Source organism: Lissotriton helveticus, chromosome 3_1, assembly GCF_964261635.1.
Source record: "Lissotriton helveticus chromosome 3_1, aLisHel1.1, whole genome shotgun sequence".
NCBI classification, from domain to species: Eukaryota; Metazoa; Chordata; class Amphibia; order Caudata; family Salamandridae; genus Lissotriton; species Lissotriton helveticus.
In genome coordinates this window covers 219501026-219519463 of record NC_136061.1, presented here as the reverse complement: position 1 = coordinate 219519463, position 18438 = coordinate 219501026, and the positions used below count along the sequence as shown (strand labels likewise).

Genomic DNA, 18438 nt, shown 5'->3' with positions numbered 1-18438 from the left:
TCAAAATGTGGTGTATGGAATTAAGTGTTAATTAAAACTCGATTAACCGAGCACAAGAGTAGAATACGGAACCAACACTTATCATCACCATTAGCTACTCACTGGAAGGAAGCCAACCATATGATTTCCCAGTTACGGTTTATCATCATAGAAAAATGGAGATAAGATCAGGCAGTGATAACAGACAGAGACTTCTACAACGAGAGTTATATTGGATAAAACATCTGCAGACAATGCACCCAACGGGGTTACATGATAGATATGACCTTTCATGTTACCTATAGAACACAGAAGTGAGAGTCTAACAACCTAACACTTAGTAATGTCTAGCTATCTACGATGTTACACTTGAATACCACTATACTCATAACAACATATAACACCAGTAAGTAGTATTACACACCAAAATACTACCATGAATATTCACAGGTATTGGCAGAAACTTGAGATACCCATGAACATGAGCATACATGAATAATGAGAGAAGAGTGCAGATTTTGTGAACAGTGGCATTTGTATATACAATAATATCACCGTGAATATCATATGAATTGGTAGCAATTTGAGATATTGAAGGTTATGAGCAATTATGAATAATGTGTATAGTGAATAGAGCTTGTGAATTGCTGAACTTATATGGTGCATACTTGAGTTACCGCACAACATTGGCATTATGAGACACATGAGCATGCATTAATAAACACCCATTAACATATTACTTATGTTCCGAGATTGACCAACTCTGGGTAACTCGAGATTAATGTAACTGTTCCCGAAGTGTTACATCAGTTTGGTTTGAGCAAAAGATTGAACATTTTAAATAACACTTTTGGATAATTAATATACCATCCTTCACTTATATATAAACTATGTAGTGCGTAGTAATAATTAAAGTCCTTAACAACATCCAAACATAACTGGTCTTTTAAAACCAAAACGATCGATAGACGTTACAAAATGGCGCTCTTATACATTAACCACCAACATTACTCGTAGAACACGAAGTACGTCGTCAGTGTTTAGTCAACAGTGGGAGCAAGTAAATGGTAGACCCGGTAATGGCGCCTCATGAACTCTAAACGCGAGACGGTCTTTACGAGCAGCGACGGAAGATAAAACAGGTACTTCTAATAAGAATTAGCCAAATCTCGTTAAGAAACAGAGACGTTTTTAGTGGCCTAACACCTTTTACGCTCCGCGTTTAATTATAAAAAAAAAATTTTGTAGGCAGACCGAGTTCACCTGGAAGGTATGTCCAATTAATTCGACAACCTGGACACACTTCATGTTGTGATCCCATGCAAAAACTAAAAACGTACCATTATGCGTTCACAGGTTAATATAATCACTGAAGACAAGGTAGGACCCTCTTAAATCGTCTTTTAATCTCCACATAAAAACATTTCTTGGTACAAAGGAATGTAAATAACTACTGTAAGCCTTTCATGTATCTTACCTTAGAGAACAACAAGTCCCAGAAACCAATAGTTAAGCACAATGTTATGGATCACATTACTTAGATTTGACATCACGTTTTTCAATGTTTATAAATAACATTAGGTTCCGTGGTCTTTATTTCAGCTGATTGACTACAAAAACATAACATACAGGTATGCTACGGTAATATTCATAGTGACTACCCCTATGGCACCCATTTAATACAAAACACTTACTCAGATTATTTTTTGTTTTCATCTTTCCAGATCAGCCCCTGATGAAGGCACCAGCGAGTGCCGAAATGCATTGGGCAGGGATTGTAAAATGTATAATGTGATTATTGGTTATGAAGTGTCAATATTGTAACTACTAAACAATGTATTGTGTAGATGCTGTGATCAAAACAGTACAATGATAATGGAATGAAATGTATGATGATCATTTGAAGAAAACAGATTATGCTAATAAATAACTGTTGAGCAATTGTAAATAAAGGAGAGAGAGTATAAATAATTAAGGTGTAGGATAACACCAAGTGCACAGTGCGCAACTAGATGAGTGTTCAACCCATCATAACTGAGCTGTACATAAATGGCACGCACAACATTCATGACACGATTGCTTCAACTCTGGCCCGTTTTGCAACCATCTCCGGACTGCGAATTAATTGGATGAAATATTGCCTCTTCCTCCCCGATGTCCCAAATTCATACGTTGTTCTCGGTGGCACGCAGTTAGACTGGCAGCAACACACATTCAGCTATCAGGGGGTGTGGGTTTTTCACTCCCCATTTCAAGCAGTACTGCCTTGCTGACAAAGTTCAATGGGGAACCCAGTGACTGGTGGGTTTACACCTGTTGTACACAGCCACGCCCTCCCCAAGCTTGAGCCTGCCGGCTATTTTACATCTATTTCCCCCTTGCACACTAACACAGGTGCCTGGGGACTGTGTTTCATTTTTTTCATTTTTTCCATTGATGCCTATGTACCACTAACCATGTGTTCCCCTATGCCCCAGGATTGGCACTGCTGGGTACAAGGCCTGGGGGGCCCACATCGACAGCTGAGCTGGCACCATGGCATGCAGCGGTATTACACTCACTGGGGGACCTGTATGGGGATGGTGAATTGGCAATGTATGAGATGCTAATGGAGCAGGATGGCCTACCTCCTGGATATTTTTTGCTTCACAATTCAGTACTTGCTACGCTGGGGCACCACTGGGGCAATGTTACTTCCGAACTGCCCATACATCTTACGATTCAATATCTGCACATGATGAGTAGAGCTAAACACCTCATAAATTGGTTTCCTGATTCACTCCGCTCCTACACTACTCCACAGCTCCTCCCTTTGCATCACCGCTGGAAGCTTACTTGGCACGCCCTTGAACTGAGAAGGAATGGGATGCCTTACTGGAAGGTCCACAACACGTGCCACACAGGGCCTAATTGAAGCTTATTGAGCTCCACATTGTACATAGGGCTTATCTTATCTCACACCTGCCACTATCATTAGGTTTCATCATAGGGAGGAAGCAGCTTGCCCACGCTGTTCCAATGTAGATGCTGACTTGCACATGCTTTGGCCCTACCCCCACTTACACACATATTGGACAAACATAACCTCAAGCATATCTGCCAACACTAAAAGCCAGGACCTGCATAAGTGGGAAAGACCTGCATAATTGAGAAATATGCCCCCTGGGATTGTTTAGTAGGAGGAAGAAACACGGGGTTACCTCCTGCTTCCTAGACTTGGCTTTTATAGTGGCTAAGCATCTTATTACTCGTAGATGGAAATACCCAGAGCCCCCACCGGTCACAGCTTGGAAGCAACCAATGCTAACCTGGGAGCAAGTAGAAAGTGTAGCCCTGCATAGAGTAGACACACTTGGGCTGAGAAAGTACCCCATTGCTACTTACTGGGACACCATTTTAGCTGATTTGCAGTCCAATCTCTCGCCTGCGACGGGCAGTAGCCCTGGCACATACTGTATATACGACACCCCTCATGCACACTCTCACTGGGGTCGTTGGTGGTGGATATTCCACACAGCAACTGTCTGAGAAGACAGACAGGGGGAATGGGGGCGGCCGGCTGTGTTGTGGGAATCGTTATGATATTTTGATTGGGTTTTATTGCTTCACGTTTATCAAAATCTATAAATCTGTTTCCAATGTCAGATATGTTCCCACTGACGCGCCGCCGCCTTTCTTATGCTTTATTGCAAGAGTTGCCATATAGAAATTCTATTACTTGCGCAAGTATATACATTTAGATCGTATGTCCTGTTCTGGAGCTCAGCTGAAGTGTTTCTCATATTTTTCAACACTAATCCTTTATAGGTTCTGGAGTGGCGTGCTACTCGCCAGAAAAGCGCTTCAACACCCATCAGGGGTAACAAGCGCTATACAAATATCAACCTTCTTTCCTCTTCTATCCTTCTGCTATCCTTCCGAATCCAAATAACTGACTAACCTGTCCACCACTTAAAATTTACTTGCATGTTTCACTATACTAATTCAACACTAATCCTCTAAGGGTCCCAGAGTAGCCTGCTACTCGCCGAAAAAGCGCTTTGACGCCTCGTCAGGGGTAGGAAGCGCTATGCAAATGCAGTACAATACAATTACAATATTGCACGAGCTTACTGGTGCACACTCACCTTTATGATTCAACCGTTGTTGGAATTTCAGGAATTGCACTATGTTAAGATTATATGCCATCATGTTTTCCACTGTGTATCGTCTATGTCATTGTATTGTGCGGAAAATGAAAAACTTCAATAAACAGTTTACAAAAAAAAAGAGACATGCTAGATAAACACAGCTCTCCATCAGGTTCCATTAAGACAGGCTGTCTCGAACCCCCTTCTGTGACTTATAAAGTCAGCCAGAACAGCTGTTTAGACACACAACAGCCACACTCAGTTTCATCACTTAGTACAGTGTGTGTAGCCTCTGTGTCTATGCCCAGCAATATAACAAAACAACTCTACACTACTTCTCCCACCAAGATGATAAAACAGATGTGGGACGCCCATTGGAAAATTTGAATTAATTATACACTATGGATATTTAACAGAACCAAGGGAATATAAACACAAACATGTCACTCCTAAAGAACGTCTAACATGCGTGCCTGGCAATAGAGCCCCCTAGCGAAGAACTTAAGATGCATACAAAAAGCACGTTGCAGGTTAATCAAACAAGAAACAGTCCCCCGTGGTGGAATTTTGCCCCCAGTGTGCCCTGTTGTGAAGCTCTCCAGTATTATTTCCACGGCTCGAAGCGCATAAACGCCTCTGCCTCCCCCCGCACGCGCCCCTCGCGCCGCCCACCCTCCGGTTCCCTCACTTGCTTCGCCGGCCCCGGCTCCCCGCAGTTTCACGCTGCCGCGTCAGCCTACCTTGCTCGCTCACTGCAAGTGCCGTCTTTTCCTGATTAACCTTCGACCGAGGATGGGACGAGAGCAGGCACCGCCCCTTTTGCACAACTCTACCAACCTCTGCGGCCCCGGGACCCAGCCTAGCACCCAGCCGCCGCAAACAGAAGCCTCGAGATGCTTCCCAGCCGCCTACACTGCTTTTAACTACTACTGAAACTCCGCACATGGGGCATTTGCTTTTTACAACTCCAGTTTAAGTCCTGCCCCGTGAGTGTAGCACGCCCCTCTGCAGCATGCCTTTTTAGGTCAGTCTGGCTAGAGCCAGCTTTGTGGCTATTTTACTCTTTCTATAATATTTATAATATAAATATACATACACACAGAACCTTTCGCTCAGATTTCGCCATCCACTGGTCTGCTGAAGTGTCATTCACATTTTGCTTTCGTTCATCAGGGCTTTCAGCATCATAACGCCATGTTCACCCGTAGGCTGTGTGACACTGAGTGGCTGCATTGTGCCTAATCACATGCGTACAGATCCTGAAAATGAATGCCCTTCAGTGCCAGGGCAGCAGGATCACTCATTAGGTCGAGCTAGAACACATGCGAAGCATGTCTAGCTCGACAACTATAGTCAGCCGTCTCCTGGGAATCTGAGACAGGGGCCGGGCACGAGCGTAGACTTCACCTCATCGGCGCGCACGCCCAGCCCGGCGCCGTGCACATCCCCTGCCTCAGATTCCCAGAAGTGCACAAACACACACATGAACACACAGGCAGGTACGCACATGCGCGCACACACACGCATGCACGCACACATAGAGCCCTCCCCTACGCATACACACACACTGCATACACACTCGCTCATCCCAAAAAAAAAGCAGGGACGGGAAGACGCTGTACGTGTTTTCGATTGTCTAGCCAAACGCCAGCCATAGAGTTCAAACAAACAACTAGAGCGCCTACCCACCAGGATGCGGTGGAGCAGCGCTCGCTCTCGCGATGCTTGCGGGAGGAGGGTGCTACGGGCAGGGCGGCCACGGGGCGGCGGGAGGACACAGGCACATCTGGCTGCCACCCCCCCACACACACACACTTTCTATTTAATGGATCAGATGTGGATGGTAAGGGTAGACTCGAGGCCGGTGATAGTAAATGTTTCATCAGTTTCCCGTCCCGGGCTAATAATAGCTGCGGACTGCGAGAACCTGCTGTTTGGCAGGCAGTGGGCGGCTGCCCCGGAGATGCTGGGAGCACGCACAACTCCTGTCCAGGGCAGCCATGGAAGCCCAGGTGCACGGATCTTGTATATAATCAAGCCACGCTTATGCTGCATGCCGCACACCGTAGCGTTCTCACTGCAGTCTAGGGATCCAGCATTCCCGCAGACTGCCACGCTGTCCCTTCTTCACAACAACCATGTGTGCCAAACATCCCTCCTATCTCCTTTACCGTAGAAGTCATGCAGCCCACACCACTCAGCACAAGCTTCTGGTTTGTCGCTATTGGTACAATGTTTATGGGTTGCACTCACTGCTGTTCGTCTCTTCGACCTAAGAAACCAAACACACTTACCTGCCTGCTTCATCCACTTCTAGAGGCGGCAGCCATACAGGGCGGTGATTCCACCTGCCCCATGTGTTAGTGGAGGCAGCAACGGGGTGCATACCAGTCTATCAACATTTAATGCCCTGTGTACTAGAAGTGGACGGCATACCTTGTTCTGTGTACAACTAAAGTTAGCAAGGACCAATTTAAGCAGCTCTTAACTAATGTGTATAATGAGACCGCCCAGACATGATGGAATGTGTGTGGTCAGGCAGCACGATGATGTAGTGAAGAAGGGGCTAGGAAGAGATCATCACAAGTTGAAAGTCTGGTCCACGCACTGTGGTCCTTGAGCACGCCGACAAACAACCCCGTGGCCCTGGGAAGGGCCTCGTCATGGTAGCAGCGGCCGCCAACAGGGGCTCTTGCAAGGAGGAATAACAGACTGATGTGGAAGCAGCAGCTAGAAAGGAAGACCAGAGGCAACCAAAGTAAGTACCGAAGGCGCCAGCCCACACGTTCCCAAATACAATGTGCGTTTTGTACATGAAGTTAGTTGCTTCTTGTAATGTGTGCGTGGACGCTGCAGTAAAAACAGGATGTGGCATAACGGCCGGAGCTGCCGACCTTGGAGCTGGGTTACCAGGTTCGAGCCTCCTCTTGGACTCTACATCCTGTGGTTCTGAGCAAGTCACTTAATCTCCCGGTGACTAGCAACACCTTCTGGTCGAGTTTGTGCTATATAACACTGCAAAAAGCAAAACAAAGTGTGATTTTAACTTCATAGGGCTTTTCCCCGGCATGCCAAATCTGCTTTCCTGTGACTTTAATCATAGGTACCTCTTAGCACCGCTGATTGGATGCATAGTGATTCTCAAAAGAGGCCATGCCGAATTCTAGGCCTGCGTACTGTATTTCGTGCCAGTGTGGTGCTGGGACACAGCTGATGACAGGCATCCACTCACGTGACACATTGTTTGCTCTCGGGTTACTTGTTCTTTTTGTTTTCTGTTAAGAGAGCATGAAAAAGTAGGACACAACTGTTGTGACCGTCCTGACCCGTGCAGAAGCGGTCGCTCCTCTCACTCCCTGATCTCCTGGGTATCGTAGCGCAATATCGCTGACTGCTGCCAAAGAACCAATTGCACATTGCACGCATTGCGTTTCAAACTGTTTGTGCCTCTTTAACATCGTAGCGCTCTATCACTCGCATTGCATTGCTCGACTTGAAAAATTGTTTGTGCTTTAAAACTATTCATAACGCTCTATTGCTCGCATTGTAATTAGTGCCTGATTGTGTCGGTGCCACTGCCCATTGCGACGTTACACATTGTGCCCCAATCTCACCCTGTTTCGCTTTGTTGTTGTTGCTGCCATTTAGTTGTTGTGCCGTCCCAGCCCGTCTCTCCACCCCGCTCCCGCCTCCCAGCTGCTCCTCCCTCCCACTGATAGTATAGCATAGTCCCGTTCTTGTGAAGCGCTGTGACCGTCCTGACCCGTGAAGAAGCGGTCGCTCCTCTCACTCCCTGATCTCCTGGGTATCGTAGCGCAATATCGCCGACTGCTGCCAAAGAACCAATTCCACATTGCACGCATTGCGTTTCAAACTGTTTGTGCCTCTTTAACATCGTAGCGCTCTATCACTCGCATTGCATTGCTCGACTTTAAAAATTGTTTGTGCTTTAAAATTATTCATAGCGCTTTATCACTCGCATTGCATTGCTCGACTTGAAAAATTGTTTGTGCTTTAAAACTATTCATAGCGTTCTATTGCTCGCATTGTAATTAGTGCCTGATTGTGTCGGTGCCACTGCCCATTGCGACGTTACACATTGTGCCCCAATCTCACCCTGTTTCGCTTTGTTGTTGTTGCTGCCATTTAGTTGTTGTGCCGTCCCAGCCCGTCTCTCCACCCCGCTCCCGCCTCCCAGCTGCTCTTCCCTCGCTCCGCCCCCTCCACTATCTACATATGTCAGAGCAACACACGCGCAGCGTTCACGCGCAGCGATCGCGCCCCATGCGCGCCGAAGGTGCGCCAAAGGTAAGCCCGTCTACGCCCGTCCGCGCCTGGACCGCGCCCAGCGCCAGATCTCCTGGCCCCCGCAAAACCCACTCCACTCGCATAACGTACGACGCCGCAACCCTCTCTGCACTCAACCCCAGCCGTCTCCCAGTCTGCCACCAAGCCGCCCCAGGACACACTCATGGACCCTTCACCTGCCACTCCTGCAAGTTCGACTGCATCAAGACCCACACCAAATCCACAAACTCCAAACAGAGCTCCGACACTAACCACCTGAAGTGCATCCTACTCAACACCCGCTCGGTCCACAGACACGCCATTGAACTTTGGAACCTACTTGACACCACATCGCCGGATGTCGCCTTTCTTACAGAAACCTGGATGAACGCCTCATCAACGCCCGACATCGCCATAGCCATCCCGGACGGCTTCAAGATCATCCGAAAGGACCGCATCAACCAAACAGGAGGAGGCATCGCCATCGTCCATAAGAACACCATCCGCATCACGACCAGTTCCGACCATAACCTCGCAGCCGCCGAACACCTTCACTTCCAGATCCACACCGACCCCAAGACCACACTCAGAGGCACCCTCATCTACAGGCCACCAGGACCCCGCTCACAATTCAGCGAAGACATCACTGACTTCATCAGCCCACACGCCCTCCCCTCCGAAGACTACATTCTACTGGGAGACCTCAACTTCCACCTGGAAAAGAACAACGACAGCAACACCACCACCCTTCTGGACAACCTCGCCAATCTCGGACTCAAACAACTTGTTGACACACCCACCCACTATGCCGGGCACCTATCGACCCAATCTTCACCTCCAGCAAGCACATCTCCTTCAATCACACCTTAGCTCTCCATTGGACGGACCACAGCTGTGTTCACTTCAACTACAAAAAAACTACGACCCACAACCAATTCCCCGCAGAAACTGGAACAAAATCACCACCGACGAGCTCTTCACATCGCTCCACCAAAACCCTCCTACCAAATCATCGGACCCAAACCTAGCAGCCACCAACCTCACACAATGGATCACCCACAGTGCTGACGAATTAGCACCCTTGAAAAACCATCAAATCAAGCAAAGTAGCAAAAAAGCCCCCTGGTTCAATGATGACCTTAAGAAATCCAAGAAGATCTGTCGCACCCTCGAGAAAGTCTGGCGAAAAAACCCAACCACTGACAACCTAGCTACATTCAAGAACGCCACCCGCAAACACCACCAACTGATCCGATCCACCAAGAAATCAGCATTCAAGGATCGACTCGACAACAACGCCCACAACAGCAAGGAACTATTCAACATCGTCAAAGAGCTCACCAACCCCACCGCCGGCACCAACGACATCACTCCCTCCCAAGACCTCTGCGACACTCTAGCCTCGTTCTTCCACAACAAAATCGCTGACATACATAACAGCTTTGGAGACCAGTCCGGAGACCAGTCCACCCCACCCACCTCCGAACTAAAACCCCCTTCCAACTACCTTTGCGCCTGGAACCCAATCACCACTGAAGATACCACCCACCTGATGAACTCCATCCACTCAGGATCGCCAACCGACCCATGTCCCCACCACATTTTCAACAAAGCAGACTCCATTATCGCACCCCATCTCCGAGACGCCATCAACTGCTCCCTCAATTCCGCTACCTTCCCGGATAGCTGGAAACATGCCGAACTCAGCGCCCTCCTGAAGAAACCCACAGCAGACCCCACTGAACTTAAAAACTACCGCCCCATTTCGCTCCTCCCATTCCCTGCCAAAGTCATTGAGAAAGCCGTCAACAGTCAGCTCGCCGCCTTCCTCGAATCCAACAAATCCCTCGACCCTTCACAGTCCGGCTTCCGAGCCAAACACAGCACCGAGACCGCCCTCTTCGCAGCAACAGACGACATTCGAACTCTACTAGACAACGGAGAAACAGCTGCCCTCATCCTACTTGGCCTCTCCGCAGCCTTCGACACAGTCTGTCATAGCACCCTCATACAACGCCTCAGCAACGTCGGAATACAAGGAAGGGCATTGGACTGGATCATCTCGTTCCTCACCGGGAGAACCCAGAGAGTCCGCCTCCCCCCTTTCAAATAGGAAGCCACTGAAGTCATCTGCGGCGTTCCACAAGGATAATCACTCAGTCCCACCCTCTTCAACGTATACATGAGTCCCCTCGCATCCATCGCACGCTAACACAACCTCAACATCATCTCCTACGCAGACGACACCCAGCTGATCCTCTCCCTCACCAAAGACCCAAACACCGCCAAAACTAACCTACACGAAGGAATGAAAGAAGTAGCTGAGTGGATGAAGAACAGCCGTCTAAAACTGAACTCGGACAAAACGGAGGTCCTCATCTTGGGATCATCCCCCTCCGCCTGGGACGACTCATGGTGGCCACCGGCCCTGGGAACCGCACCCATACCAACAGACCACGCACGTAACCTGGGCTTCATCCTGGACTCCTCCCTCTCGATGACCAGACAAGTCAACGCTGTCTCATCATCATGCTTCAACATCCTACGTATGCTCAAAAAAATCTTCCGTTGGATCCCCACCGAAACAAGAAAGACGGTCACCCATGCACTGGTCACAAGCCGACCGGACTACGGAAACACCCTTTACGCCGGAACCACAGCCAAAATACAGAAAAAACTCCAACGTATCCAAAACGCATCAGCCAGACTCATCCTAGACATCCCCCGCCAAGCTCACATTTCCGGCCACCTGAAAGATCTCCACTGGCTCCCCGTCAACAAGAGAATAACGTTCCGTCTCCTCACCCACGCACACAAAGCCCTCTACGACCAAGGACCCGAATACCTCAACACGCGCCTGTACTTTTACACCCCCACCGCCAACTACGATCGTCCAATCAAGCCCTCGCCGCAATTCCTCGCATCCAAAGATCCACCATGGGGGGAAGATCCTTCTCCTACTTAGCGGCCAAGACCTGGAATTCTCTCCCCATCCACCTCCGCCTTACACAGAACCACCTCTCCTTCAGAAAACAACTAAAAACTTGGATATTCGATAAGTAAAGTACCTCCCCTCCCTCAAGCGCCTTGAGACCCTCTGGGTGAGTAGTGCGCTATACAAATTCTAACCTTGAACTTGTGCTTGTGCTTGTTTATATATTTAACGTGCCCTGCATTGCTTGGAGTATATACAACAGAAGAGCTTAAACGGACACACAATGGAGTTTAATTAAGATAGGGAGGGCATATTTTTACCAAGCTCTGTTGCGCCATGCAGACCACCATACTATGAGTCAGGGGCATAACGCAGGCCCCTTCTGCCACAAGTTGCCTTCTCTCCCCTTCTTACAGCAGCGTGCACCACACAACCCAGTGTTTCCCCATATTACCAAACTGGTGCCTCTAACCCCCACACCCCATGTGCAAATCACTCTTGCCCTTCATCTGTGGCTGTCGCGCCCCACAGTGCCCGGCACCGCAACTCTAGGTATCTATTGCCCTCACTCTATCTGTCTGTCTGTCTATCGATCTATCTATCTATCTATCGCCCTCACTCTATCTATCTATCGCCCTCACTCTATCTATCTATCGCCCTCACTCTATCGCCCTCACTCTATCGCCCTCACTCTATCTATCGCCCTCACTCTATCTATCTATCGCCCTCACTCTATCTATATGTCTATCGCCCTCACTCTATCTATCGCCCTCACTTTATCTAGCTATTTATCGCCCTTACTGTATCGCCCTCACTCCATCTAGCTATCTATCGATTTATTGCCCTCACTCTATCTATCAATCGCCCTCCCTCTATCTAGCTATCTATCTATCGCACTCACTCTATCTATCTATCGCATCACCACATCATCACTCAGCATCACCACAGCATCACTCAGGGGCACCACAACATCACTATGCGCTACCACTGCATCACTGAACGCCACAGCATCACTGAACGCCACTGCATCACTCGTCGCCACCACAACATCACTCAGCGCCACCACAGCATCAATCTGTGCAACCATTCAACAACAAGTGGGTCAAATATGTTCTCTCAATGTTTCAAGCTTTATTACAAATGTCACAAAAATATGTCAATATTTCACTTCTGTTCTTGTGGTCGCAATAAAATACACTAAACATAATCTTCACAAAAGTTATTTACAAAACTTTAAGCTATTGCCATTATAAATTACAATAACTTTTATTTAAGTAATAATTATTTTAAAAAATTAAAAGCCATTGTTATTTGTAATATCAATACATCGAAGTCACGTAAATACAACACATATTGCAGTACAAATGCTATAGGTGTCACATTTGCGAAAGTTAAAGCTATTGGCATTGTAAATGACAAAGCTATTAATTTCGCTATTTTCAAACCCAACACATAAATAAAAAATGTCATTTACAATACCAATAGCTCAAACTTTCCTAATGCGAGACCTATTGCATTGCAAATGCTTGTATTTTTTTAGGTGAAAGCCAAGCATTTTTTTTTAACATTTTTCAAATGTTTGCACAAAAAAAACCATTGGATCAATGTATGTTTGCTGTGTTTATTTGGAGCTTTTTATTCATGCATGGGTTGCTGGGACACTTATGTTTTTCACGTTATCAACTTTTTTTTTTTACATATTTCAAGAGTTTTCACAAAAAATGTAAACTTTCAGCAGCTGCGCCCAGTCCCCAGTGTCCTTCCCGCTGATCCTGAAGGGGTCAGCAGAGATACAGGTGCTCAGCAGAGAGAACTCTCCGTGATCATCTTCTTATATTTTCCTTTTTCCTGCAGCCCTGCCACGTACCACGCATCAATAATACAGCATTTTATAAAGCGCGACAGCTACCTCACGATGGAGGTGTCCCGGCGCTAGTAAGAACACAGCTGACCCAGAGGGTAGGAGTGAGGGAAATTATCGTGGTTGGGTAAAGAGCCACGTCTTTAGTAGCCTCCTGAAGCAGGGTTCAGAGGGGGCTTGCTGGATTGCTGGGGGCAGGGAGTTCCATAGCGTTGCAACATTTGCCGAAAAAGTACGACCTCCCAGTCGAGCCTTTTTAGCTCGTGGGACAACAAGTTGAACGCGGCTATTGGAGCGGAGCGCACGGGCCTGGAAATATCTCGGGAGACGGGTTTTCAGATACTTCGGGCAGGTGCCAAACAGAGATCTAAAGGCCAACGTGAGTGCCTTAAATTTGATTCTGCTGGCAACTGGTAGCCAATGCAGTGATCGCAGATGCGGAGAGACTGAGTGCTTAAAAGGGATTTGCAGTAGCAGTCTCGCAGCCGCATTCTGGACCAGCTGAAGCCTGTGGGTCAGATATTTAGGTAAGCCCAGATAGAGTCCGTTGGCGTAATCCAGCCGAGATGTTACTGTGGCATGGATTACAGTTTTCCGACAGCTCTCCGGGAGGAGTTTGAGAATCTTACGGAGATTCCTCAGCTTACTCAAACAACAACTGGCTACTTGTTGAATATGCGAGGTAAAGGACAAACTATCATCCCACCGCACTCCAAGATTTTTTGCCGAGAGGCTAGGTGAGGGGGCTAGACCCATCTCCGCAGGCCACCAAAACTCTGAGGGAGGGGGGGGGCCTTTGCCAAAAAAGATTACTTCAGTTTTGTTGGCGTTTAGTTTTAATTTGTTCGTATTCATCCAGCAGGCTACATCCTGGAGACAGCCCTTGAATTTCGAGAAGGACTCCTGCGACACCTCTGAATACGGAAATACCAACTGGGTGTCATCGGCATAAGAAATTGCCTTGACACCCCAGTTGGCAATCAACGTGAAGAGAGGGGCGAGGTAGATGTTGAACAAGAGGGGGCTGAGTGCCGACCCTTGTGGAACTCCACAACTAAGGACTTTGGGTGTTGAAGAGACAGTCCCTAGAGCCACCTTCTGTGTTCTCTGGGATAGATAAGAGTGTATCCATCCCAGTGCTTTGTCACAGATACCTATGTCGGCCAGTCGCATCAGGAGTCTAGCATGATCAACCGTGTCGAAGGCGGCCGACAGATCCAGGAGTACCAGCATCGCTGAGTCTCCTGCATCCATCGACCACCTTACTGACTCTGCCACCTCAATAAGTGCTGTCTCCGTGCTGAAGCCGGGACAGAAGCCCGATTGCGTCTCATGAAGTATCTTATTTGCTTCGATGAATTCGCTCAGCTCACGCTGTATTATTTTCTCGAGCATTTTCCCTGGGGCGGCTAACAAGGAGATTGGGCGAAGATTACTGAGGTCTTCTGGGTCCCCATTAGGTTTTTTTTTCAGTGGGAGGAGGGTTGCGTGTTTCCAGATGTTCGGGAAGACCCCCGAGGCGGTGGACGAGTTCCAGATTTGTTGTACTGTGGGGGCCACAAAATCAGCTATGATGCCCCACAACATAGGTGGACATGGGTCGTCCGGTGAACCGGATTTACAACGGATAAGTTCTTGTCTCACCACACTCAGTGGTATCATCTGGAATTGAGTTAGGGTTTCACCCCCTACATTATTCGTGGCAAGGTCCGATTTCAGCATTGTTGTTTCTGGTTTAAAGGATTTGTAGGCTAATTTGATTTTTTGGTCAAAGAACTCCAAAATGTTTTCGCATAAATTAGTTGACGGGGGGATCTCCCTCTCGATGCATTTGGGTTTAAAAAATGACTGGACTACTTTAAAGATCTGCTTGCTCGACTGCTCTGCCTGCAGGATAGAGTCCGCATAGAACTGTTTTTTTGTTTTTCTGATAGCTTTCTGAAGTTTTTTAGATGCTTCCTTATATTTGGACTTTTCTATGAGCCCGTAGTTCGCTCTCCACAGTCTCTCCAGTTTCTTACAGGCTGCTTTCTCCGTTCTAAGTTCCTGAGAGAACCAGGGGGCGGAGGGGGAGTCACGCTTAGATAAAGCTCGTGAGGCTGGTGCAATGGATGAAACCATATTCCCGACCCAGTCATTGAGTAGCTGAGCATCTCTGTTGGCGTTGGAAGTGAGAATTGGAATATTCTGTGCCAGGACAGGGCCCATAGTATCGGGGACTAGTTTTTTCCATTGTCTCTTCACAAAAAAGCATTTACTTGAAGAAGGAATAACATGTACCATTTTCAATGTAAATGGGATTAGTGAGTGGTCTGACCACGTCAGAGGTAGCGGTGCCTCTGGCATCAGGCGTTAGACTAACATATTTTAGTGTGACGGTCCGCATCACTGCACGAAAATGCAAAGTCACACATTTCTAGTGCCTCAGCCAAGCCGCAGCGCTACTAATTAGCACTGACTGAGTGAAAAATGGCAGCACACGTATGAATGAATGACTGAATTTGTACTTGTAAAGCGCACTGCTGCCCCAGCAATGGGGTGTCCTGGTGCTGTACTCATAACGCTGTGGAACCCTTCCTGGCTTTTCCCTGTGAAATGTCCACTCATGGGCATCCCCAAGGTGAAGCCAGGCATCCCAGCGCTGTTGGGGCCGTTGTGGAGATTAAGTAAGCTATTGCCCAGAGTTGCAGAGTGGGACCCATGATTAGAATAGGCACGAGGTGAGAATTATCAGGTCTGGGGAAATTGAGTCCAAGACCCGCCGAGGCAGGAATTGAACCCTGGTCCCGGGCCAGACCTCTGCATCAGGGTCTGCAGCTCTAACCAGACCCCGGCACATATGTGCTGCTGTGGCTGGCTTGGACGCTGGTTCGGCTCGCTCTGGCTACAATGTGCAACAATCACCAACACCACGGCAATCAGATTCACGTTAACGGACGAGAGTCTGCAATGATTTGCCCAATGGCTGCTGCCGAGACAGCTAGGATACTTTGGCAGAACGCCCGCGGCACTAATGGGTGGCAAATGAGACAGTTAAAATTTGGCAGCACTGTGTGCCCCTGCGTAATGTATTGGTCTCAAGATACGTGACCCGGGTTAGATGGCCAGGGACCGCGGCCCCTGCCGGTGTAGTAATGCACTGTAGTACAGCCTGGGGAACGAGTCGTGCTCTCAGACTGCAGTTACTCACTCAGGTATCTCCTAATTTATATTTAATTTACTTTTTTAGGCAGAGCACATCATCATTCTGAGCCTGTAAGTCTATAGCTCAGTCACAGCCTGCTCACAGTGCAGCATCAGTCTCCGGCTGTGTTGCGGGACATCGGTCGGTGCTGTAGTGACCTGCTGGTCACTGTTCTAGTTGTTGCCAACACCAGCCACGCCCCGAATGCTGGCTTACACCCCACTCCACACCCATCCAGCACAGGTGTCACTGGACATGTGACCCTGACAATAAAAGGGGCCAGGCGCACGTGCCCTGGGGCAGTTCTACTATCCAAGTACTGTGTCTGTTGTTGTTACTATGCATGTATGAGGGCCTAGGGCCCTACAGCATTACATTGGTAAAGAGCGGGACCTGTCCACGTATGCAGCCGCCTTGTTTGGTGGTTGAAGGGGGAGAGTGCTGCCTGCATCGAGGGCACCCTCTGCCAGCAGCCTGCTCGCCCACGGCGCTTGATGAAGAGCCCCAGGCGTAAAAGGTGATCGGGAGCCCACCCCACACCTGGTGTGCCACAAGTGCTGCGTGGCGGTACACAAAAGAAAGAGTGACTACGTGGTGGGAAATTGCCACGTCTGGTCAGGAACGCGAAGTGAGGACAAAGTGCAACAGAGGCACTATAAGAATACCGATGCTATGTACCGGCACAGGACTCTGTAAGCTGCCCTCGTCAGCTGCTGTGAGTGGGTGCAATATGAAGGCCGTTGGCTGGGCTGCGAGAGGGCAGTGCAGCAGTGCACAGGAGTGGCATGAGGCCCACCGATACTAGGTGAGGCCCCAACCCAGAGGAGCCAGTGCGGGCAAGAGCCCTGAATCCATCGGGAAGGGGTGGACGGTGCCCCCATCGGATCAATTTCTGCTGAGCGAGGACGTCCTGTGGAGAGTGCCTATTACAGCTCCTGGTAGGAGAGATGTGCCAGGGTGAAAGCGGGGCCGTGGCTGCAATTTGCGCGATCCCTGCGGCCCCTGTGAGGGACTACAAGGATGGCTTAGCTCGGCAGATGGAGAAATGGCACACCGAATTGCTTCTGTCTCTCACTCTTCTATTCATCTAAAGATTAAGTCGGATCTATTATGGTTACCTTTTACTACATTTCTATCCTCACACTCATCTTTCCTATAGTACCCATTTTTAATCTATTAATTTTTCCTTCTTTCTTCTCTCTCTCTTCTTGCCTTCTTTCTCATCTTCTTTTTTCCCTTCTCTTTAAAATTATTTTTAAAAAAAAGAAAGAAATGGCACACCGAAGTTGCGGGTGTCAACGCAGCCAAATAAAAAAAAAATAATGAAGAAGAGAGAACACCTACCTTGGTGCGAGATGACCCGAGCATATTGGGTCGAAGTGGAGCCCTAGCACCGGCATCCCCAAAGGAGAAAAGTGGAGAAAGCACGGGGCCTGGGTGTCACGAACACAGCCTGGGCCAATGCTGGAAATAAATCAACACTGCTATCTAGTGGCCGTTTTGCGGTACCGCATTGTCAGAATAAAGACTGTAGTTATCATAACAGGTCGGCAGCATAGGGAGAATGAATAACTGCTGTAGCCTATGACCAGTGCTAGGGGTGAGGCAACGAAATCCCCTCCAGAAGGAGAAAATGAAATGTAGGTAAATACTAGTGCCATCAGTAGGAAATCGCAGTAAAGGAACTCTGAGCCTGAATCTGATTGAACAACAGCAAAGACCCACAGGTGGAGTGGAAGGGTGTTTTTGCATTGAAGTGAAGGGCCAGCCCAGTTGAGGCAGTGTCAACAGGCCAGGTGTGTAGGGAGGGTGACCCTTATTCCTGAATGTTCAAAGGAGGAGGGCAACAAAAAGAATATGGTGCCTGAGAAGAATGCAGTTTGCAGTGTGCAAGACTAATGTGGCTAGGACGTGGAACACCGAGAGCTAGCTAGTGGTGTCAAGCGAGTGCTGAAAGGAACAGGGAGGACAAAGGCTGCCAGGGCAGGTGAGAACAATGCGGTGATGTCTAATGGGCATAGGTGGTCACTGCAGTAGCAGCAAGGATAGCCCTGTGAACAGG

The 18438-nt window shown here is 48.3% G+C and overlaps 1 protein-coding gene across 8 annotated transcripts in view; it reads right to left on the bottom strand.

Moving 5' to 3' along the window:
• LOC144822300 (N-acyl-aromatic-L-amino acid amidohydrolase (carboxylate-forming)-like) overlaps positions 1 to 18438 on the bottom strand; it is a 165360-nt gene that overhangs the window by 108665 nt on the left and 38257 nt on the right. For 2 of the 8 annotated variants that reach the window (XM_078679640.1, XM_078679644.1), the window contains exon 1: positions 4850 to 4869. The exons of 2 other annotated variants lie outside the window; for them this stretch is intronic. The gene's annotated coding sequence lies outside the window, so the exon portion shown is untranslated. Of the gene's footprint in view, positions 1 to 4797; positions 5041 to 18438 lie in introns of those variants that run through there. 4 more of the 8 variants (XM_078679645.1, XM_078679648.1, XM_078679646.1 and 1 more) reach the window with 3 other exon arrangements.